This window comes from Castor canadensis, chromosome 12 (assembly GCF_047511655.1).
Source record: "Castor canadensis chromosome 12, mCasCan1.hap1v2, whole genome shotgun sequence".
In the NCBI taxonomy this organism is placed as follows: domain Eukaryota; kingdom Metazoa; phylum Chordata; class Mammalia; order Rodentia; family Castoridae; genus Castor; species Castor canadensis.
In genome coordinates this window covers 95,939,298-95,963,588 of record NC_133397.1, presented here as the reverse complement: position 1 = coordinate 95,963,588, position 24,291 = coordinate 95,939,298, and the positions used below count along the sequence as shown (strand labels likewise).

The 24,291-nt window shown below is 42.3% G+C and overlaps 1 long non-coding RNA gene across 4 annotated transcripts in view; it reads left to right on the top strand.

Moving 5' to 3' along the window:
* LOC109678892 (uncharacterized) overlaps positions 1–20,749 on the top strand; it is a 243,798-nt gene extending 223,049 nt beyond the window's left edge. For 3 of the 4 annotated variants that reach the window (XR_012439861.1, XR_012439863.1, XR_012439864.1), the window contains 4 exons: positions 5,361–5,411; positions 7,535–7,628; positions 8,593–8,787; positions 19,991–20,749. This is a non-coding gene — a long non-coding RNA (uncharacterized lncRNA). The remainder of the gene's footprint in view (positions 1–5,360; positions 5,412–7,534; positions 7,629–8,592; positions 8,788–19,990) is intronic. The other variant, XR_012439860.1, reaches the window with a different exon arrangement.
* The last annotated feature ends 3,542 nt before the right edge of the window (positions 20,750–24,291 follow it).

Here is a 24,291-nt window from a genome sequence, read left to right as displayed (position 1 = left end):
CAGGAAAGAGGAAATGATCAATTGTCCAGAGTTAGAAAGAAAGCAAACAGGCTGAGCCTGGGAAGCTTTCATTCTTTGTCTGGAACAACTTTAACTCTAACAAGCTGTCTCCTGTCATGTCCCCCTTCTGCTTTAACACTGGAGAGCTACTGCCCTCCTCATCAAAGGCCATGATCCATCAGAGAGAGGATAATAGAGGAGGTAGACACTGTGATCTCCACACTGTGCATTTATCTTTTGTGTTCCCATGCAGACAGTCCTACTCTTGCCATAGCCATAAAATTGACCTGGAAACCAAATCAGCTGGTAGAAAATCACTTTGTAAATGTCTGAGCTGGGGACCTCGTACAACCGGATGAAATCAGGGCCTGTGGTCACCTCACCTGGGCTCAGATTGAGGCATGGCACTTGGCCAGCCAGCACCACTCAGCTAGTTGTTCTTGGAGGCCTAGGGCCTGGTCACTGCCATTGTCATCCTGGGTGAGGAGGTCCTTGAGATGTTGACTGAGGAGAAATGACACATCTCTCCTCTGTTGAAATTTCTGCTCTAACTGGGACAGCTTCTGAGCCTGGTTTTGAATGAGGATACTGGATTCCTGGAGGTAGAACAGAGAGAAAATGGAAAGAATTACACCATAGATTATATGGATTTTGACAGAGATGCCTGTGTGAATATCCCTAATGAGCCCTTAGGAGAATTATAGCACGGGTTTGGTGACAAGTCTGTATCAAAACTAAAAGGCTTCCCCTGTGTCAAAAATGCTCCTGCTGTAAGATTCCTCCATAGGGTCCAGATCCACTCTGTGACCCAAACCAGTTGTGCTCCTAAATAGCCTTCATAAACATGCCCCTCCAGCTCCTATCTGGCCATGGACCTTTTTTTGTTTTGGACATTGACCTTTTTTTTTGAGGGGAGGGCAGTACTGAGGTGTGACTTTCTACCTTCTCCTGGCCCAGGCTAGCTCTTAGTTCCCCAAACCGAGATGTATTTAAAGAGCACACGCCTCCCATCCTCCTGCCCTGCACAGAGCCCACTTATCTCAGTTTTTTTTTGAGCATCAGTGTCTCTGTCAGCTCCCCCTCCTCAGGCTGCAGCTTCTCTCCCAGCACCAACTCAATGACTTTATAGTCTCCACACTCTGAGAAAAGACAGATGCACCCATCTCAGTGGACAGCTGGACATACTGCAGTGGGCACTGCCTTCAGTGGAGGAGGCAGAAAAGAAAAACATTGCCCCAGGGCCAGGGTCTGTCTAGAGATTTCCACATTTTAATTTCCCAGTGTCTTGACTAGATAACATTTAATTGTCCCATTGGAGAGATCAGGCTTAAATGAAAGGTATTTGACAAATGACTCAAATGGTAAATGGCAGAGTCAGAATTCACATCACTGAGGTCTGACTCTGATCTGGTGATCTGGGACCACTGTCACCACCAAGCCTTGCACCTCTAAGTCAAAACACTAAGCTGGGCCTGAAACAGTGATTTCCTTTATGCTCAGACACTAGGGACAACAGTTCCTTGTGTTGGAATTCCAGTCATACACAAGTTTCTCAGATTAAAAAAATCTTATCTGGAGAACCTGAAAGAAACATCACTTACACTAATAAACCTTGTGTTATATAAAAAGTAATAGAACAAGACGTTATCAGTACTTATTCTGTGTAAGGCACTTGTTATAAGAGTTTTACTAGTCATTTTCAATTTAAAAAAAGTCTGCAAGAAGTTTTGAAAAAGACGTTGTATATAAATGAGGATAAATGCAGCTGAGAGTTGGAATGATTCCTTCTAAACTTGCTAGCTATTGTGCATGGCCCCTGTTCACATGATTCCTTGAGTCACTACAGATCCTCTTACAAACAGGCTAGTGGATTCCTATTCCCAGCTGACTGTGGGAGGGGAGATCCTGCTCTCACCCTGGCTTGCATATTTCTCTGGCTGGTGGTCTCCTTTGCACACCCCCATTCTCACTTTGGCCTCATGTTTCATAGCTGAGATACTTGAAGTCCACCTGGACTTGCTGGCCGTTGGGTAACCATGAAGATTTACCAGCTTAGAGAGAGACAGGGCATACTACAGATTGTCTGGTATCTCAGAAGCACCTTCCACTGCACCACAGAGTATCAAATGACCCTCCTGGACCATAAGAAGTACCTGTCCTCCAGGGTGTCCTGGTGCGTCCCCTGATCATGGTTTCCTTAGTCTCAGCCACAGCTTCAGTTAGCAGCAGACTTCCCTGTGCCTAATTTGAAGCAGGTACTGTGCTCCATTGCCATGTCTCTAGCATGATCAGTACAGAGCTTGGCCAATTAGAATTCAATGGAAGTTCAAACTCAGGGGAAGCTGGTGAGGGCCAGGCCTCTGAGTTGGTCTCAACACCGATGTTATGTCTGCAGGATCTGACATGGCACAGACAGGATCCCAAGAAAAATGTTTTTACCAGTTCTTAAGAAAAGCAGGTAGTTCTCTCCCTTAATCAAAAATCACTAAGTAGGATTTTAACCCTCGTCCTGCCCTATACACTTTGTCACCATTTTTCTACCCTCAGCAAATTCAGGGAGAAATATCAACTTTATGTTTCTAGGAATATGGGAAGGATGACATTTATTTGATAAAGGGAAGTGAAGAATCAAGTTGGGGAGACATTTCATTTCTCATAGAGAAAACACGTGCTCATTCACCACTTGAGTGACTATCAACCTACAAAACTTACTGTATTTCCACAGCTGGTTGGCCAGGGAATACACAGTAGCTTCAGATATAAGAAACTGGAGCAGCAGTAACAGAATTAGAATGTGGAGGCTGTCATGGAATGTCTCCTGCCTCCCAACTGTCAGCCTAGTTTGAAACATTAAAGGTATCTGGGTTCAGAAACTAGTCATCTGCTAGTTTCATAGCTGTGCACTCCTGTGCCAGTACCACCACCTCTCTTTCCTAAGAAATTAAGCTTCATTGCTCATTCTTATGTATGGTCAAAATCATCAAAGAAGAAATGGCATACAAGTTACACTTTCTTCAAAGCTACCCAGAAGTTCATTTCTTTAATATTAGAGCATGTATTCAAAGGCTTTTTTGTCAAAAGAAAAGTATAAAACTTTGCTGATATTAAAGTGTCATGTGTTGTTTGAATATTCTCCCATTGTTTCTAAGTGGGCTAAAACATATAGAACACAGAGCTATGTATCATGCTAAGAGAATAAATTACAAGTGTTTAAAATTTTTTCTGTCCTCGATAAATATTATTCTTGCTGCACTCTCTATTTCATTTATTTATTTTTATTGTGCTGGGTGGGGTACATTCACAAAGGTTCTTACAGTGTATCAGATATATCATACTTGAATTCACCCCCTCCACTGATGCTCTCCTTCATCCCCCACTGGCTGATTCCTGAAACAGTTTCAACAGGTATTATCTTTGTGTTTACACACATGTATACATTATTTACTCCCTATTTATCCTCCTACTCCTTTCCCTGCTACCTCCCCTCTCCCACTAGTGCCACCCCTCCCCCCCACCCCCGGCAAAACCTGTTCTGCCCTTCTGTTCTCAGATTTTGTAGAAGAAAATACATAAAAGATAAAAAGAGAAGCATTGCATTTCTGCTAATTTGAGATACACATAGCTACACAGGGAGATTCCTTATGTTGTTTCCATGCATATGTGTATTACAACTCCAATTGATTCATCTTTACCAGTCTTCTTCACTCCTCCCCTTCTCATGGTGGCCCCGACCAGTTTAAGATACCTATACTCACTCCTGTACCATGAGCATATCATCATCTCCATACATGGCATTTCTATGTTGTTTTCTTTTCTCTCATTGGGGCATATGTTGGCTTTTCATTAAATCCAAGTCAATGTGCCATTGCAACCTCTTAAACTCCTACTTTATAATGGGTTGTTTTGGTTTTGTTTGCTTGGTTTTATTGTTCTGTTTTTGATCTCAGACTCTCAAGTAGCTAGGTTAGCAAGGCACAAACCATGAGCACCCAGCTGTTTTCTTGATTTTGACACAGGGTCTCCCTATGTAGTCCAGGCTGATCTCAAACTCATGATCCTACTGTCTCCACCTTCCATATGCAACCACAGAACAGCTATTTTTTTTTAATGTCACTAAATACCAGTTCATGTGTGTTACTTATGAATTACATTTTATCCCCATAAGAGCTCTTCCCAAGTTTGCAGGATGATTAAAATGGTTATGTGTAGAACCTTGAGTACATGCTGTGAGCATCTATTTTTGGGAAGACTTATAGATATGCTATTTTATTGGTCTCACATATTGGACCAAACAGGGTCTATCATTGCTCGATAGATCATGTGAGTGAATTAACTTAATGCTGTTGACAATGGGATTGGACTTTGAGCACATGATAAAAGTGAGAGCACACAAGGGAGGGGTGAGGATAGGTAAGACAACTAAGAAATTAGCTAGCATTTGTTGCCCTTAATGCAGAGAAACTAAAGCAGATACCTTAAAAGCAACTGAGGCCAATAGGAAAAGGGGACCAGGAACTAGAGAAAAGGTTAGATCAAAAAGAATTAACCTAGAAGGTAACACCCACGCACAGGAAATCAATGTGAGTCAATGCCCTGTATAGCTATCCTTATCTCAACCAGCAAAAACCCTTGTTCCTTCCTATTATTGCTTATATTCTCTCTACAACAAAATTAGAAATAAGGGCAAAATAGTTTCTGCTGGGTATTGAGGGGGTAAGGGGGAGAGGGAGGGGGTGGAGTGGGTGGTAAGGGAGGGGGTGGGGGCGGGGGGGGGAGAAATGACCCAAGCCTTGTATGCACATATGAATAATAAAATAATAAAAAAAAGGAAAAAAAACTTAATGCTGTTGACTTGTGGTTGAATTCCACTAACAGAGCATAGTATGATCAAGGGCATAAGTTAGGATGCAACAGGGTCTGGTGACACAGAAGTTGGGACAGGCAGACAGTGAGTGATGCCCTGAACCACCTCCTCACTTTCTCAGCATCCTCGTGATCCTATCACCTCTCAATGGAGGACCAAGCCTTTAGCACACAAACCTTTGAGAGAAGCATCCCTCATATGGAACCACAGCATCCACAGAACCTGTCTAGTGTAAAAGTCTAAGAGTAAGGGGAAAACCAAGTCTACTTACCACTCAGGAGTTAGGAGCATCTGAATACTTTGATGCTGGGTTTTGTGCAGGTAGGCTTGGGAGGCTTTCTGGTGCCAGGAAATTTTCAGACCAAATGAGTAGCTGCTGAAAGTTGAGGGTCTATGACTCAGTTTTTCTTCCACCTTCCAATCATCTCTGCCACCCATATTTGAGGCTACAGTATCCACATTCTGAATCCTAAGCTGCTTTCTCAACCACTTGTAGGCAGCAGAGAGGAGCATACCTGTTTCTTCCTGCAGACTTAATTTCATGGTGGTGAGTATTGCCTGTGTTCTTTCCATCTTCTGGTTGGTACCTCTGGCACCAACATCCCAGGGGGTATTGGACACCATGCCCATGTAGTCACAAGGGGGTTAGGCAGTGAACAATCACATTTTTCTCAATTGGGCTGTGGTTTAATATCTCCCTCCTTGTCAGGCAGTGGCAAGTCTTGTGGAACCAAGGGTCTTCAGAGTCACCCTCTAACAACAGGTGGTGCTTTTGCTGAAAAGCATTGACTCCTTACTTGGGCAGACGAATTACCTAAAAACAGGAGAAAAGATTGGCATCTTGGCCTTCATTTTCCATTCATGCAAAATGAGGATCCATGTGCCGCCCTCTTGGAAGATCAGACTGTGCACAAGTAGGACATTGTCAGTAAAGCCATGCACCAAGCCATCTGAGTCGGAGGTGAGGAATTGAGCTAGGGTCGCAGAGGGTGCCCTGCACAAGATCAGAACTTAGGATGGGCTGGTGGCTGGGACACGTCCTGCACACCTGTCTTCAACTGTGGCCCTGGAAGTCAGAGCCAGGGAAAGCAAGAACTCAGCCTCTTGGTCCTATTTTGAGGTGGCACAGGGAGAAGACTTGCCACCTAACACCTCCATCCTGGAAACCCCCTTTAGGGCCATTCAGGGTAAGGAGTCGGGACCCAGTCGAGGGCTCCAGGACCAAGTCGCGGGGTTGGGAACCTCGTCATGGCACGGGGACCCAGTCACATGGGCGGGGACAGAGTCGTGGGTGAGAGGACCTAGTTGCGGGAGCCTGGACCTTACCTGGGCATTGGGCAGGATGAAGATTGTGGAGTCGTCACTGCTCCCCACCGTGATGTGCTCCTCGCCCTGGGCATGGCCACCGTCGTGGGCAACATTGTTGCCATGGCTCTCCGGGGACACGCGCTCGCTGGTGGTTTTTCCCACGGCAGCAACTCGGCTCCGGGCCCACTGCCCAGAGCGCCTGCGCCCCGCTCACCTTCGCCAAGGCACTCCAACCTCCCAGGGACACTGGCGCGATGGCTGTTCAACCAACAAGGCCACAAGGCCCTCAACGCAGAGCCCATCCCCCATCAAGCCCTAGATGTCTCGCTCTGTGGCCGCCCCCTGACATGTCTCTTTAGCCCCTCGGGTGCGCGCCCCGAGGCCCCCCTCTCTAGCGGCACCGATGCGCGCCCCCGCGGCCCGCCTCTCTAGGGACTGCCGCTTCGCCTAGGTGGTGCGCACGTGTGCGACTCCCCAGCGGGACCCTGTGAAAGGTTGGATCATGAGGGCAGCCTGGCGCTCTTTCATCCCCCTGAGGGCCACGAGGGAGGGAAGGAGGGCGGGAGGGATCTCCGTGCTCGGCTGTCTGAAGCGTGGATTCCCTATATGACGTAGCCGCGTGGTCCCCGTCTGGTGTCTTCCGGCGCAGGTGGGCCCGGAGCAGAGTTGCTGCCAGGGGAAACATCACCAGCGAGCGCGTGTCCTGGGAGCACCATGGCGACAATGCTGCTCGCACAGGGGGCAACGGCGGCCATGCCTAGGGCTAGGAGCACAAGATCATGGTGGGGAGCAGCGATGACTCCAGCGTCTTCAGCCTGCCCGACGCCCGGGTAAGTTTCCCGGCCCGCGACAGGATCCCCACACTCGCGCTGGGTCCCCACAACCGCGTCCCTGGTCTGACCCGCGCTAAAAGGCGTTTAAGGGACCGAGGTGTCAGGTGGCAAGTCTCCTGGTGCCCATTTGTTTTTCCGGGCTCTGACTCCTTGTGGATCATAGTTGAGGACCAGTGCGGTAGATACCTCCCCACTGCAAGCCCATCTTGGATTCTGTTCGCATGCAAAGTGCCCTCTGCGACTCTGGCTCATTTCCTCACCTCTGCCACAGGTGGCTTGGTGCAACTCAGACATTGGTTAAAAACTAACGTTATTGGGAGGAGTTGGCAAATACCACCCAAGGTTATCCAAGGTGATCTAGAAAAGGAGAATGGATTTGTAGGTTATTTTTACAGGGATACAGTGGATTAGGAATATGGGCCGTCATTGGTATGATACTGTGGTTGCCAATTTTTGTTGTTGTTGTTGTTGTTACATTCTGTTTTCTGAAAGGAACTTGGCCCGTTTGACCTTCTGTTTTCTTCTGTAGCCATAATGACTTTGTTGCCATCCTGGACCTCTCTGAGGGAAATCACCAATGCAAGTTCTTTGTGGATGGACAGTGGGTTCATGATCCACCAGAGGTAAGGTCTTGATGTCCAGGGAGAGCCATTGGCTTAGCAGCTTCATTTTATCTGCTGTTACTGTCAGGATTGATCTGCAACAGCTCTCCTATGCTAGAGGACTTCTCTCAATAAAAGATGGAAGTGCTGAATAGGATCGTTTTTAACTTTGAGTAAAAGTAGAGGAGAGGTTGGTTGGAAGAGATGACTTGAAAAGGGGATTCAGTAATGTTTCTGTTCCCTGTTTCAAAGTGTGATTAGCAGCCAACTCAGGAGAGGTTTGGGGAGCACGGAGAGTGTGATTCCTCTGTTTATTGCTCCTTGCTTCTATTTCCTTCTGGGGTCAAACAGGCCATCTGCTTTTCATACCATCTTTCTCTCCATTTCAACTGAATGGAATAGTAATGATAACATACTATATAATGACTCATTTTTCTTATGTTTAGTCAGATAAATACTTGCATATATATTATATACTCACCACAAGAGCATAATGAAACATGTTTCTGGAACATAGGCATTATGTGCATGTGGTGGGTGTATTTTATTTAATGTGCATATAGGGTATATATCATATATTTATGCAATTTTTGTAAATTTCCCAGGATTAGTACATCCAGTTCTTTTCTCTCATAGGGCTTTCCTTCAAGTTTGCTTTGGCTTGATTTTTATAATCTCTTACATCCCAAAAGCACAGACTATATCCAGTGTTATTTCCTTGTCTTTCTCTTATATTCTTGGGAAATACTGGGTTTTTACTAATCCTGTTTTTCTGGAATATTTTAATAAATTGGAAGTACTTTTGCATCCATGCAATTTTATTATTACTGGATATATAAGAAATATCAACAAAAATTCAAGTATCAGAGTGTCTCCAGGCTTCATACCCCTCTTGATTTCTTGTTCCAGCCCACTTTCTTTACTTGGTTACCTTCTTTTATCCTAATAAGGTCATAGATAGCAATGTCTGTGCTTTCAATTTCAGAGGTGAATTCCTTTGAAGTGAAGAATCCTGCTACGCTGGAAGGTGATGCTACCCAAGAATCCATTGAAAATACACATGAGTTTCAACATGGCCTCACTGATGCCACAAATGTCCTTAAACAGAAAATTATCAAAAGAAAGCCACTGTTTAGCAAGTGGAGAATAACATGTGGATTCCCTGGCCCAGCGTGCAGAGGTAATCACACCTGTGGTTCTTGGATGCACTTAATCCTTATGACTCTCTATGTAGGATTGCACCTTGTTCTCCTACTGTGTTTTCTTTTCAACATTTGCCCTATCCAACAGCTGATGGAACCTCTGTCTGTTCTTACCTTGAATTTCCATGGGCTGCTACCCTGTCAGGCCCTTCTATCTTCATCACCTGTTTGCATTCTGAACTATTCCTATCCAGTGCCACTGTGATTATGCTTTAACTGCCACAGGGACACCCAGCAAGTAGTCATCCTATTGTATGAACAGCATCTTTTAGGCTGGTAATAAGTACTTGCAATTTCTCAGAAACCCCTCACTACCTTGCCTTTTTGCCTTCTCTTCCCAGCTTCCCCAGCTCCACCAACTCTTTCCTCTGGGAACACACCTTTCATAAATCACTTGTGCAGATTCTACTCTTGTGCCTGCTTTGGGGAACCAGACCAAGTCAATCCTTAATTCTTGAATTGGTCATGCAAATGAGAAGCATTCAAATTAATGAGAAGGAGCCCTGATGACAAAAACTAAATTATGATCTTAGCTGTAGGTGAGAGACACATACTGGCCTGGAGGCAGTGTTGTCTTCAGCTTCATGTGTGCAGTCCTGTGTCAATATGCATGGGTTTTCCCGGATGCAGGATGCAGTATTTGTACCTCACGGACTCTGGCTTTAACTAGAGGCTATTAGAAAGGTCTGTAAAGGGACATCAGTCCAAAAGGAGACCCAAGGGCAGTACTTCAAAGCTGCATAGATAACGAGCTACGTAGGCACTCTGTGTTCTCTACTTCTTATTTCCTTTTACACTTTAACGTGTCCAATTAAGAGTCTAAAGTACATCTCTGTTGAATGGAAAGTGAGTCCAGGGCCAGTTACATCAAGACCCAATATGATTGACTGAGAATACAAGATGAGCTTTGCATCAGGCAGTGCAATGGACAAGAGTGATTTGCCTGAGACTGTCAGGAGCCAGTCATCAGAGAGTTGGGGAGATGAAAAGACATTGATGGGAATTGGAGGTCCATTCCCTAACTCCAGATCATGCTGCCATGCAGCAAGCACCAGAGAGACTCACTTAAGTAGTCTGGGATGTGGTTTGGGCATAAGTGTTTATAAGAAGCTCCTAGGTGATTCTAACACATGGCATAAACTGAGGAGCATGGATTTATGATGTTCTCTGGTTGTCAAGAAGAAATTGTTCCAAATGCAAGGCTTATTCCATAGAAAAAGCTGAGCGTCTTTTAGCCATTGATGGAATTTGCATTTCCCTACATTTCTTCCTTTTTGAGACCATCTCATCATGTAGCCAGGGCTGACCCTGAGTTCATGACTCTTTTGTATCTGCCTGCCAAATGCTGGGTTCCAGGCATGTACAACCATGGGCTTTTTCAGTCTCAAGAAAGTTCTTCAGCGTCTTCAATTAATTCTGGAACATCCATAATATGTTCCCTCCTGCTTCTCTTCTCTCTTTTTTCTCCAGAAATCATCCCTATCTTTTTCTTAGTTCAAAACTAATTTCTGTCCCTTCCACTGCTTCAAACACAGGAAGTAGAAAGAAAAGGAGGAGGATGGGCTCCATCAATTCATTAGAAGGACAAGAAGTAGAAAGAATAACTTGTTGGGAAGCTGACTGAAGTTTGTCAGTCAGCTAAGAACATGAGGGGGCTTTGGCCCACACCTAAGGAATGACTTCTTGAGCCATGAGCAAGTTGACTGTAGGAAAGAAGTGAGCTAGTTGAGGCTACCAGTTGGGGAACTCCTGTCTGAGACACAGCACATGGCTTTGGTATCTTCTAGCCAAAGTTGTTTCAATCTTGCTGCACATTACTCACTGGATTTTGCTTTATGAAAAAATGCCAACTCAGTGAAGGGGTGTCTTTCTGTAGAAGGGGCTCATTTGCGTTTAGCCACATTACCATTGTTTTGAATTACGTCTAAAATTTCAGCTCATACCTGAAAACAATTAGAAGTGTTCCTTTCATTTTAAACAACTGGATTTTCAACCTAAATAGATGAACATTTTGAAGAAAGGCAGTGATGTGAGAGCACTGGAAATTAGATTAATGTTGAGGAAGCTGAAAGGAGAGCTTCTGGAGTACCACTCCTTTCCTTGGGTATGAGGTGATCACAAATTTTCTGTGATGGAACTTGGAGCACTTGTTCCAACTTTTGTTATAAAAAAGAGCCTTTAACACATAGAACACTTGGAAACATAAATGTTATGTTATAAAGAACACTCAGAAACTTCATGTCTTTTTTCTTTTGTTTTTTTGGTGATAATGGACTTTGAACTCAGGGCCCTGCACTTGCTAGGCATGCTCTCTACTACTCCAGTCATGCCTCCCAGATCTTTTTCCTTTAGTGATTTTTCAGAAAAAATTTTGCATTTGTGAATAGGCTGCCCTCAAACCATGATCCTCCTACCTATAGCCTCTCACATAGCTGGGATTGTAGAGATGCTCCAACATGCCAAGCTTATCTGTTGAGATGGGGGTCTTGCTAACTTTTTTACTGGGTTGGCCTAGAACTGTGATCCTCTCAATCTCTATCTCCCAAGTAGTTGGGATTGCAGGTGTGAGTCACTACACCCAGCAAAAAATTTCAAGTTTTTTTTTTTTTTGGCGGAACTGGGTTTGAACTCAGGGCCTTGTACTCTGCCATTGAGCCACACCCCCAACCCCTTCAAGGTTTTAAAAACATTTTTCTTTACTGACTTTATTGTTTGTCTGTCTAGCTATCTATCCATCCATCCATCATCTACCTATTATCTGTCTATCATCTATCTGTCTACCTACCAAATGTATCACCTTGATCCTCCCAATTTCAGCCTCCCAAGTAGCGAGGATTACAGGTGTGAGCCATTGGTACTTGGCTGTTAGGTAGATCTTGTGTAAAGAAGAACTGTCCCTCATAAACTATGGAAGAGTTATAATTCTTCTAAATTCTTTCCCTCAATTGCTTATTTTTAGAATAATAGATGAATGGTAGTTATCTTTAATGGGGCAAATAAGTTTTTCTTTCTTTTTTCTTTTACCATCACTGAGGACTCAGAGGCTTTTTGAAATCAGATTCATTGTGATAGAAATAATATAAAATAGAATGGGCCCATTTAAAAAGTACAGTGTGCTGAACTCAATGACTGAGTTCCTTGCCATGGCTTCCTGAGTTTCCTGTTACTATACCATGTTCAGAAAGTGTCTTTAAACTGGAAGCTAGGGGAAATATTGCCCAATGTTGACTAACAGTGGTTTCATATATTTTATCTAGTTTTCTAGTTGATCATGGCTGGAGTATAAACCCAACCTAGTCCCCATGATGGCTGGCCATGGCTGGGTAATGTATTACCCATCACTCAGCAATGTTATTATTTTAGATGATTAATGTAAACCTCTTCAAATTGGTTCTAATGTTTTTCTGACATCCCCTTATATTTTTGAGCATTTATTTGCTTTGCAGCAAACAAGGTGTCCTAGATTCACCCTGTACCCTCTCTCTAGAACTGGGATTACCCATTCCCCAAAGAGTCCTCATTCCTTTTGGTGAGGAACAGTGTTTGGTAACCAAGTTGTAGGTGTTAGGGATTCCCTTTGCCAGTGGAATGTATTTGTTTCTACGAATTTTCAGAGAATGATTGAAAGTTCAGGGCATTTTAATTCGAGGTCAAACCCTTGGGCTTCTCTGAATGAAATTTTACTAGGACAGAACAGAAAGGTCTTTGCTGACATTTCCCAGGAACCTTGAATAACTAGACAATCAGATTGATAGCTGGAGTATGTTATGTTTTAAGTAGAAGGCTTCACTGAGTGAGGGTTTATGGTAGAAGAAAACTATATCATCTTCAATTTACTGATGTTACCTTTTATGTAAGTTACAGGTCCTAGAGTGGGGCATTATCTGGCCCATTTAGAAATGTGTTTTGGTCTTTAGAAGAGAGTTTTATAGGAAATTGGTGCTTCGGTACCAGAGATGTTAAATGTCCTGCAATAAGGAAGATAGAACTGTTGAATAAAGAATTGTTCCTGTACAATGTCCAATTGTGTGTCATTAATCAATACAGATTATCCAAGAGTTTCATGTCTAAGTATGGAACATTTTTATGTTTTTCTACTCTTAACTAACTTTAGGAAAGTTGCCAGAATGAGTCATCAGGACTGGATTGGAAATTGCAGATTTTATCCCACATTTCTTTTGACAATATTGGCAAAGGTACTCCACCCACTTACAGAATGTTCAATAGGCTTGACTTCTTTTCCAGAGGATGAACAGTCCCCTTAACCTGGGCTATTGGGAATTTGAATTTGTGTTGTCAACCCTATTTAAGATAAAAATGTTGTGTTTTGTGACTCAGAGTAAGGGTTTCGGTCTCACTGTTCTTCATTAGAATTAACATTAAATTAATGAAGCCTAACATAAAAACATGCTAACAAATTATTCCATATATTGAATTTCTTTGATCCTTATAGGAATCACATGAAATAAGTAATATCACATCTGCTCTTCAGATGTAGTAGGGGTTGTTACAGGTTAAGTAATTTGGTAAACACAAAGCAACCAATAATTGTCAGAGATAAGAGTTACATTCAAATAGTTTGTTTCCTACTCCATATTTTAACAACCATGTTGCCTATTGGATTAATAGAAAGAATAAGAGTAATATTTCATGCATTATTTCATAATTTTCAAGATGGTGTTTTATAGAATTACAAATGAAATTATAATAGTGAAAAAAAATCAAAGCAATGATTTCCAGAGACTTTCTAGAGACAAATTTCTTATAGGTTTTATGGTAAAAAATATTCAAAAGGGAGGCATTTATATCATTTTCTTTATTTATTGAATCCTTTTTTTCAACCATGAGCTACAAGTTTACAGTAAAAAAAACTCTTATGAGTCCATACAAGTCTACTAAATCTGGGAAATTGGGGTTATGTTGGGGCATAATTGGGACGTTCAATACTGTGCTCACTGAGTTCCTTCTTCTACTTGGAAAGAGTCCTTTCAGGATCAGTCTTATGTTAGTGGGCAGAAAAAAACCTACGCACTGAGAAGAAGAATGGCAACATAAGTATTTAGGGTAAGGATATCATAAATGCAAGGCTATATGAACTTACAGTGTGCTTTCCCATAGCTGACATTGAATAAATGTTAGTTCCCCCTTTATTGTGAGAGAAAACATTAAATCTCTGGCAAAACATCTAGAGGAGTGTGTTTCTGCTCTGGGAGAAATGGCTTCCTTGGTGACAGCTCTGGAGTACCTCCCAGCAAATACACAGTGAAGCAGGTATCTTTAGTGCAGGAGCCTCAAAGTCTCATATTCAGGAGCAGGTATTTTAAGCCCCTAGGGGCAGACTCTATTTGCAGTCTTCCCAACCTGGAGCTCTTTTTGTAAATACAGTTTTTGCAGGATTTAGTTCTTTAAGGCTTCTGGTGAGAAATTCTGATCCTGTTCCAGAAAAGCAGTGGAGGACTCTCATGCCCCAACTCAGGGCTCTTAACATTTGCTCTTAAGTCAAATCTAGAGAAACGCTCAAGAAGTCATTTATTTTGGGCATCAGAACTAGTATAATGACCTTTTACTGGTTTCATTTCAAGGTGCAAAGTGCTTTTCCCTCCCATGAATGTGTAATCTGCAATGTGTAATCATTGGAAGCAGGACCAAATGTTGGTTATTCTTTAATACATGCCATCCTCATTAAAATATGTAAATTTAAACATATGTGTCAGTAAATTGTAGATATACTTGTTGATACTAAAATTATTCCATCTTTAGCAGTGTGAGCTTTTGACATGGTCTGAGTTATTAATGGCTTCCTTGCTTTGAATTATAACAAGAGGTTCCACTTCACTTTAGACTGTTCCCACTCAAGGCTTGGAAGCAGCCCTGTCTCTAAGGAGTCCTAATTTCTTCTTGTAGGGAATAGAATATAGAGTCTTGAGGGGTATAATAGGCATTCTTACTGCTAGTGGATTAGGCATTGGTTTCCAAATCTTTTCATTGATCATGGTTAAGAATTCATAGTTTCTCTCCAGGATTTCATTTAGTAACTTAGCTTTTTATTCATACTACCTTACTCTCATGCCCAAAGTCCTGGGTCTAGTCAACTTTATTAAAAAATCAGTACAATTTCACTTAACGAGCATAGGCATGGAAATCCTAGAGAAGGTATTTGTTACTTCAATCCAATAACATACTTACAATTTCTGACTCATGCGAATGGTTTAACATAAAAAAAATTTATCAAAGTAATTATGAACTAAATAATTCTATGGTGACAAAATTTAATATCTATATGATTAAGCAACAATAATAACAAACCTTTCAGAAACTGTGTTGAGAAAATTTCCTTAGATTGGTATAGACCACTTGTGAAACATCATAGAAAATCTCCATTAGAAGAAGCTCTAGAAGCATTTCTTAAAGATTTGTGATGAGACATGAATGCTGTTGGCTGCTACTGGCCAATGAACAATGAGATAGAGAAGATGAAATAAACATAAGAAGTAAAACAGGAAAGAGAATACTTTACTTTTACAAGATAAGAGTACATTAATTCTGACTCATAAATTAGAGGAACCACTGCAGCAAGTTATTTCTACAAAGTTACTGATCCATGATGAGCATGCCAAACAGTGCTCTTCTTCATAGAGGTGATAAACCAAAATGTAATACAGCTCAGATAGCAGACATAAAGGATGCACAGCTCTTTACAGAGAAAAACATAGACTTAAGGCTTAAGATAAAGTCCACCAATTTTAGGCAATTCCAATTAAAATTTGAAAAGAATTTTGTAGTGCATGTCAGAAACTAATTTAAAAATATATATGGAATAATTAAAGAATATGAACAGATAAGACAAATTTAGCCTCTGGTGTTTCTTAAATAATAAGCCAGCTGGGTGCTAGTGACTCCCACCTATAATCCTAGCAACTTGGGAAGCAGAGATCAGGAGGATCACAGTTCAAAGCCAGTCTGGGCGAATAGTTCAGGAGAACCTATCTTGAAAATACCCAACATAGAAAGGGCTGCTGGAATGACTCAAGTGGTAGAGTGCCTGCCTAGCAATAGCAAATGTGAGACCTGGAGTTCAAACCCCAGTAACCACTAAAAACACCAAAACAAAACAAAACAAAACACTTTGATGACTAAATCAGCCAATAAGAGGTGCATCACAATTTAAAGTTGTTTATTGTGACAATTTCATCAATCTGTTTAACTATAGACTCAAAGCTAAATAGGAGAATTGTGTCTAAAAGTAAAAATATTAGATACTTTATGATTTTTATTTTACATTATAAAACTGATAATTTAACCAATGGAAATGAACATGTTAAGAAACTACTCTACTGTTTAATGTTCGTTACAATCTTGTTTCTTTACCCAATATTTTAGATTAGATTTGCTCTTGGTGATGGTGATTTACTGTAAGTTGAGCAAATCCTTCAGTTTTGTTTCAATTGTTAATGAATATGTCCAGTTTGTGTTGTAGGTACAGTGTCATCTCATTTTGGTGAAATTCTGTTTTTCCCACTCTTCAAGTTTGGTTTATAATGTAATTTAACAATTTCTACTGATCAAGTCTTGACCATTGTCTTACTCAGACTGTCAGTAGACAGGGTGAGCTCAGCTTTCCATCTTTAGTTGAGCCCATCTTTAGTTTTTGGGCAACATTTCCTCTGGCTTTTATGCCAAACTCCCAATTTGTTACACCTTCTAATTTCTTTGCTGATTTGTCTTTCTCTTTCTGACCGTTAAATGTTTAGGTGTCTGAGCACTTGATACTAAATGTCTTCTGCCTTCTGAAATCTGTATTCATAGGTTTGATTCCCAGACTGGTCAATTCTATTAGGATGTACAGTAGGCAGCTCAAGTCTAACACAGCTGGAACTGAGCTTGTGATTCCATGTTCTGCTTCCCCCATCCCTTTTTGTGTTTCACATCCTGGTCATTATCAACTTTGTGCTTTTAGTTGTTCATGACAAAACCTTGGAGTCATCCTGACTCCTGCCCTTTGCTCACTGCTATATTCAGTTTGTATCTTAAGTGTCCTCCAAGGTCCATATGGCAAAGACTTGGTTCCCTGGATGGCACTTATTGGAAGGTGGTAGGACCTTTAAGGGGTGGGGCCTTGTGGGAGGCCTTCAGGTCACTGGGAGTGTGTGTTTGAAGGGGATAGTGAGACTCTGGCCCACTTCTTCTCTCTTTTGCTTCCCAGCCACGAACCGAGCAGCTTTGATCCTCCATACACTCCTGTTATGATGTGCTGTCTTGTCATAGGTTCAAAAGACAACTGACCTATTGCTACTTCTTAGCACATTTTTTTAATTTTTGGAACTGGAGTTTAAATTCAAGGATTTGCTCTTGTAAAGCAGGTGCTCTACTGCTTGAGCCATACCTCTTTTCCATTTTGGTGTGGCTTGTGTTTTTGGAGATAGAGTCTAGAGAACTATTTGCCCTCAGGCTTTGAACTGCTGTGCTCCCCATTTTAGCCTCCTGAGTAGCTAGGATTATAGCTGTGAGCCAGCAGCACCAGCTTACTAAGCACACTTTTTAGTTGGGAAAAAAATTGGTGGTACTGTAATTTGAAATCAGTACCTTCTAAAACTGTGAGTCCAAATTCATCTTTTTTCTTTATAAATTGATGTGTTTGTTAGTGTCAGAAAGCCGACTCACCTCTTATATCCATCTCATCAAATTCTGCCAACTAACCCTACCTATAATACTGCACAACAACCAAAAGGGTCTTAGGTCAGATTGAATCAAACTCACAGACACAACAGATTTCCCAAGCACCACATTTTCTTAGCTTTGAAAAATAAAGAGAGAAGATAGCAAAGCATGCACAGCAACAACGTGGCAAGTGTCTTGTCACTTCCGGGAAGCATCCAGTGATCCTGGTCCTTATGCGTGGGCGAGTGTGTGTCATGTGAAAGGAGCAAGCCCCTCCTCAGCTCTGTGAAGCCAGCAGCTCTTTCACACTGCTACCGATTTGTCTCCATTCTTCAGGGCAGGAACATTTCATGAATTCCAGTGCTTACTCCAAAAGCCAGGAAGAAGGTGCTCTGAGGTGATGCTCGGTGCACAGTGACTCCAGCCCAGCCCTCGGCCCTTGCCTGCCTGTGACCTTCAACACTTTGCATTCTTGCAATGAGGCTACATCCCAGATTCTCAGGTGTTTCTGGGGCTGAAGGCAAATCGGTGTGCACTTGCCCCATCTCTACTTCTGAAAGCATAGTCAGAATATTTCCACATGACCACTTGACTGTCTTCCTGCAGGCCCCAAGACTCACTGCCCTGTCTGCTCTTGGTTCCTGCTGTAGCTCCTCATATGAAAATCAGAATAATTGTGAAAATTTGTCAGTTTATATCCTTCCCTGTTAAAACCTCCTAGTGACCTGTGCTCTTTATCTTGTGGTGCTCTTGAGACTATGTGCCTGACAGATGCCACTCTGACCTGATGTTACTACCTCTCTTGGATTCTCCTCCTACACTGGCCTCCTTACTGCTCTCAGACACTTGCCATGTCCATCTGAAGGATTCTGCCCTTGAGGTCCTTGTGCCTGGATCAGTGTGCTCTCCAATAGCCTCACTACTTTTTTTCAGAGTCCTTCTCTGACCATGCTATCTAAATAATAATTCTTGCTACAGTCTGCTTTTTTGTTATCTCGTGATATTTATCACCACCTGATGTATCTCATTTGCCTGTTAATCTGTTACTGTTACTGTTAGAATCACTGTGCATGGAAGAAGGGTGGTTGCTCTCTTATCTGCTAGGTCTCTGGTGGCCAAACCAGTGCTCAACTCAGTGTGGAGGCTCCCTTAAAGTTGACTGAATAAAGGATTCATCTATTTATAGCTCCTGCCAGCTCTCTGGCATGCTTAGAGAAGTAGCTGGAATGATGGTCACCAAATGTTGATGATGCTAGATTGAGGGTGAATTTTACATTTCTTAAATTGTAATCTTACACATTAACTTTTTTTCAAATTAAGGCAAGGCACAGTGGTTTACTTCTGTAATCCCAATACTCAGGAGGCAAACATCAGGAGGATTGTGGTTCAAGGCCAGCATGGGCAACAAATTAGCAAGATCCCATATTAACCAATGAGCCAGGTATGGTGGCATGTGCCTATGGTCCCAGCTACTTGGGAGGCCATAGGTGGGAGGATCTCAGTCCAGGAAGATCCAAACAAAATCACAAGACCTCATCTGAAAAATAACTAAAGCAAAAAGGGCTGGGGGTGTGGGTCAAGTGGTTGAACATCTGTACAAGTGCAAGGCCCTAAGTTGAAATCACAGTACCTCCAAATTTTTTTTCCAAGTTACTTACAGGTTTGCTAAGTAACTGTAAGAAATAAACAAACAAAAACCACCTCTGACCTTCTCTTTTGTTCCTGTTTTTTCCAGGAGATCTTGGTACCCATGGACCACCCCATGCCTGCCTTCTCTCAGAAAAGAGAGAGCCATGTGTGGGTCACTATTGTGCTCTTTTACAAACTGAGGGGTTGAGTCTCATCTGTCCCCATTGCCTTCCATCCCTATCACTTCCCTGAAGCACAGCCTAAAGGAATGTTGACTTAGATTTCCTTGTAACAAGAAAGCTGCTTGAACACATGGCTCTAAAGTAGCTCAAAGTCCTCTGTCTCAGCCCTTTAGCTGCTGCTAGATGGAGCACCCTCATAATTAAATCTTTGAAAGTCACCAAGGCTCTTGATTTCAATGGTTATGGTTTTGTTTAAAGTCAGCCAGATGTGGATTCAAATAGCAGGTTGACTTCTTTTAATTGTCTAGCTGTAACTTTTAATTAACATTTCAGTCTTTCTTAGAGTTTCCATTTTTCTGTTTCCGCTGCCTATGTGACTTTGTTTGTTGTCTACCTTTCCCATAAAAGCCCTTAGCATATGATCCATAGTTATTTTAAATTCCTGGTCTGAGAACTCCAAAATCTCCACCACATTTGAGTCTCGTTCTATACTTGTTCTGTCCCTTCAGATTTTGTTTTTTGACTTTTGGTATGCCTTGTAATTGTTTCTTGAAATCTGGAATGGTGTGTAAAAGGAACTGAAGTAAATAGGCCTTTATTGTGAAGTTCTATGTTTAACTGGCTAGCAGATAGGCCGTGTTTATTTTTTTGCTGTGACGCTGAGTATCAGAGGCTAAAATTTCTATTTGTGTCCTGATTTTTGTCTCCCTAGGTGTCTTCGCATTTTCCTCTAGAGACTCCTTGACTAGGACTCCAGGCTTGCAGTTTTACCTGTAGTCCCATTATTACGCAGGAGTCCTGCTGATGTGGGGTAAGGTGAAGGGAGAGAAGGTGTCCTATAGGTTAGGTCTCAGCCATTTAGGAAGCTTGTGCTCCTTGGCAGTGACCTTCACCACTGCTTCTCGACTTTTCCCCTTCTCCAGTGGTGAGGCAGGAAGTCTACAGGGGGCTGGAGTTGGGTATCTGAGGCTATTGTGCTTTTCCATATTAGTTAGGCTCTGGTAAAATGATTTTTCTTGAGAGCAGGCTTTTGTTAAGAGAATGGAATATTCTCAGAATGATTTTCCCCTTTCTGCCAGAAGCAGGAGAGGATTTTCCTCCTGCCTTCACAGTGAGCACCTGAGGAGCTCCTAGAAGTAAAATTCATAAATTTGTCCAGTCCCCCCACCTCCCCTGCCAAACTCTGGGTCTTCAGAGTTTTAACTCTTGTTAATGCAAACAGAGCCTCCACACTTAATCTTAGCCAAGGCAGAGAATGGACATGAAGAGCCTCCCAATAATTCATGGTTACAATTTAAGTTTCTCTACCCTCACACCTGACCCAGCTGTTGGCTTCTGCCCTCTGAAGGCTATGATTTTCTGCATTTACCTGTCTGTAGTTTTGGGTTTCCACCATTTGCCCTTTCATCTCAACTTTCTGGAGAATCTGAGAAGAGTTGTAGATTTTCAGTTCACATTTTTTCTTGTTTTGGGAGAGGAATAAGCACTTTCCTTCTTGGAGTAGAACTTGGAAGTCCATATTAAATTTTTTCTAAGCTGAATTTTACTCTCCTACAATTGGGGCTAATGTTTATTGATGCTTATAGAATTGTTAAAGAGAGTGTATGAAAAAAATGAGGCAAGGAAGTTAGTGCAGTGTTGGCACAAAATGAATGTTAAATGTTGTCTTTTACTGAATATATGTTATGATTGTTGTTGTTATACTAACTTTAACCAGACATGTCTTCCTGGCAAAGAGTGTTGTAAGTAAAGATGCATTTTCATCAGCACAAAACCTGGGGCAACAGAAGAGACAAGCAGAATAATTCACAGATATTATATCAGTAGGATCGAAATCAAGGGAGGACTTTTAAGAAGTCTGCACCCAGGCATGGTCTTCATGCTGGAGTTCAATTCCCTCTTGGTTACTGGCAATTTGGGATCTCCATTTCCTTTTCGTGTTGAGCTTACGCATCACTTAAAGACCTATTTGTCATATATTTCCCAGGGGGTATTGCTGTGGGAGCTTGGGCAAGTATTCTAGATGGCCAAATACTAGTAACTAGAACTCTACATTTTCTTAAAGTTTATTTCCTCTCCATTTATCTGCTTACTTGCTGAGCATCTACATTTTGCCAGACACTGGGTTAAAGTCTGAGAATGCAACTAGTAAGGGATGTGGCTGTTATGTAAACAGGGCTTGTGAAGAAGAGAATTGTGATGAGAAACACAGATAAGAATCCCAAGATCTATTGTCACTGGGTGAAATTACCATTTCTCAGGGTAAAGAGATGGATCTAATAGATTGGGAATTGTTGTTAAATAAAAAAAGATATTCTGCCACCCAGATGTCTGTTTGGGAAAGAGCAAAGGCCTTCAGCACAGGCAGAGAGGGTATGGTGGGAAAGGTCTGCTTCTGGCTTTGCTTTCTGTACTATGCCTGGAAAAGAGTAGGGATCAGGATGTAGTATGACAACAATTTTGCCCTGACAAGTAGCACAAGGGGTTAGGACATGTCAAACACTGGTCTCCAGCTAGATAAAGGGATCAGAGAGCCTTGGATCAGAGGACAGTGGTAAAGAGCATGAGTTTGCAAGTTAGAGCCCAGCAGGTAAGGAAGCTCCTGCCATGGAAGGCTTTTAAAGGTAAGTGGAGGAGAGGGGTGGAAGTCAGCTTGTTTTAAAGCCTTGGGGTAGGTGGATCCCAGGGGGAGGACTTGGCATAGCTGGCCAGTTGCTGATCTTCCTTAGTTGCAAATCTGGCCCAGCACTGATGTCTATAGCAACCACCCAGTTGAGTGATAAAGGCCAGCCTTCTGCAAGCAGCCTGATTGGTTTGAATGAGAGTAGGCGATGTGGATGAATAAAAGCCCCAAACCCTTTCCTCATTAGTAAAATGTTCAGAGCTGACAGGTGTATTGAATAAGCTGCGTGTTTGAGTTTGGCACAGCCCCAAACTGCAGACGGGAGCAAGCATAGCTATGCCCAGTAATTGCATGCTTGGATTGGCACGGTCTCTGCTGCAGAAGTGGGCACGATGCAATACAGCTGTTTTTTCCTTTAATGTTTACGTTTGGAGAGAAGCTGTCACAGGTTCCTCCTGTTCCTAAGGATTACAATGTCACGCCCCCTTGCTCGAGAAATGCCTCTCCACCTTGTATTGTGACTGTATATAATAAACTCACTGCAGGTGGAGGGGGCTGGTGTGTCTCCATCTGAGTGCCCCGCCTACCTGGCCCCAGCTTTATGCATGTTTGGTCTTCTGTCTGTTGTCTTTCCTAGCATCTCCCCTCACCCTCAGTAAGGGTTCTAAGACAAGCTTGTGTGGGCTGTGAGAGTAAGCCCTCTGGAAGGGGCTGGGGCGGTGTCTCACACATTGTACCCAAGGACTTCTAAGTCCAGCTCCCAGGATAGAAGCTTACACAATTATTCCAGCCCACCTCCTCTGATGGCCGTGGAAGACATCCTATTCTTCCCCAACCTACTGTTAGAATTGTTTGAGGAGAAAGCCCATTTTAGGGAATCACAAATCTGTACTAAAACCATAAATTCCTCATTTCCCAATGTTAAGGTTTATGTTTAAGTGTGTGTGAGTCAATAGCCAAGTTATGGAAACAGCCAAGATGCCCCACTACTGACGAATGGATCAAGAAAGTGTGGTATCTATACACAATGGAATTTTATGCAGCCATGAAGAAGAACGAAATGTTATCATTCGCTGGTAAATGGATGGAATTGGAGAACATCATTCTGAGTGAGGTTAGCCTGACTCAAAAGACCAAAAATCATATGTTCTCCCTCATATGTGGACATTAGATCAAGGGCAAACACAACAAGGGGATTGGACTATGAGCACATGATAAAAGCGAGAGCACACAAGGGAGGGGTGAGGATAGGTAAGACAACTAAGAAATTAGCTAGCATTTGTTGCCCTTAATGCAGAGAAACTAAAGCAGATACCTTAAAAGCAACTGAGGCCAATAGGAAAAGGGGACCAGGAACTAGAGAAAAGTTTAGATCAAAAAGAATTAACCTAGAAGGGAACACACATGCACAGGAAATTAATGTGAGTCAACTCCCTGTATAGCTATCCTTATCTCAACCAGCAAAAACCCTTGTTCCTTCCTATTATTGCTTATACTCTCTCTTCAACAAAATTAGAGATAAGGGCAAAATAGTTTCTGCTGGGTATTGAGGGGGTGGGGGGGAGAGGGAGGGGGTGGAGTGGGTGGTAAGGGAGGGGGTGGGGGCAGGGGAGAAATGACCCAAGCATTGTATGCACATATGAATAATAAGAAAATAATTTAAAAAAATGTGTGTGAGTGTGTGCATGTGTGTGGTGTTTCCAGGGAAAGGATGTTGGAGTTAGTGGGACAGGAGACAAACTATACTTGTCTGTTGGGTGGGGGAGGGGAGAACACAGTCTCAGGGCTTCTTGCCTTGTGCCCCTCACCTGGTTCTTAAATTGCCATTTATTTAGCTTATCTAGTTACTGGTTTTATTCTTCTATTTATAGTATCTTAGATATAAGATATTCCTTATCTTAGATATAAGAATTGACCAGAATTCATCATAAGGTTTTATTTGATTGCACCAGTCAATCCTCTACTTTGCATACTCTCAGTTAACATTGCCAACACACAATTTTAGCTGTACTTTCAGGACAAAGTCATGGCTTCTTTAGCTCCTTCTAAAACTTCATTCCTCATTAAGAAGCAGCAGAAAATGCTCTCCAGAGCGTGACCTCTGAAGCCAAGCCAGTGGGTTCACAAACAGCTCTTCCCTCTTCTAGCTAAAACCTTGTGAGGTTTCTCCATCCTTATGGGCTTCAGCCTTCCCTTAAGTACAATGGTAATCATAATGACATGCTCCCTCCCCATTACTGGCTGTTGTCAGGCTTAAACTGTTCTCTGGCATGTTGGGTGTAAGCATTAAGGGATTTAATATAAACAAAGCACTTAGAACAGTGCCCAACGCTGGCAACATATGTGCTGGTTAATATTTGTTTGCTTTGAGTTGCTGAGCTATGATATTG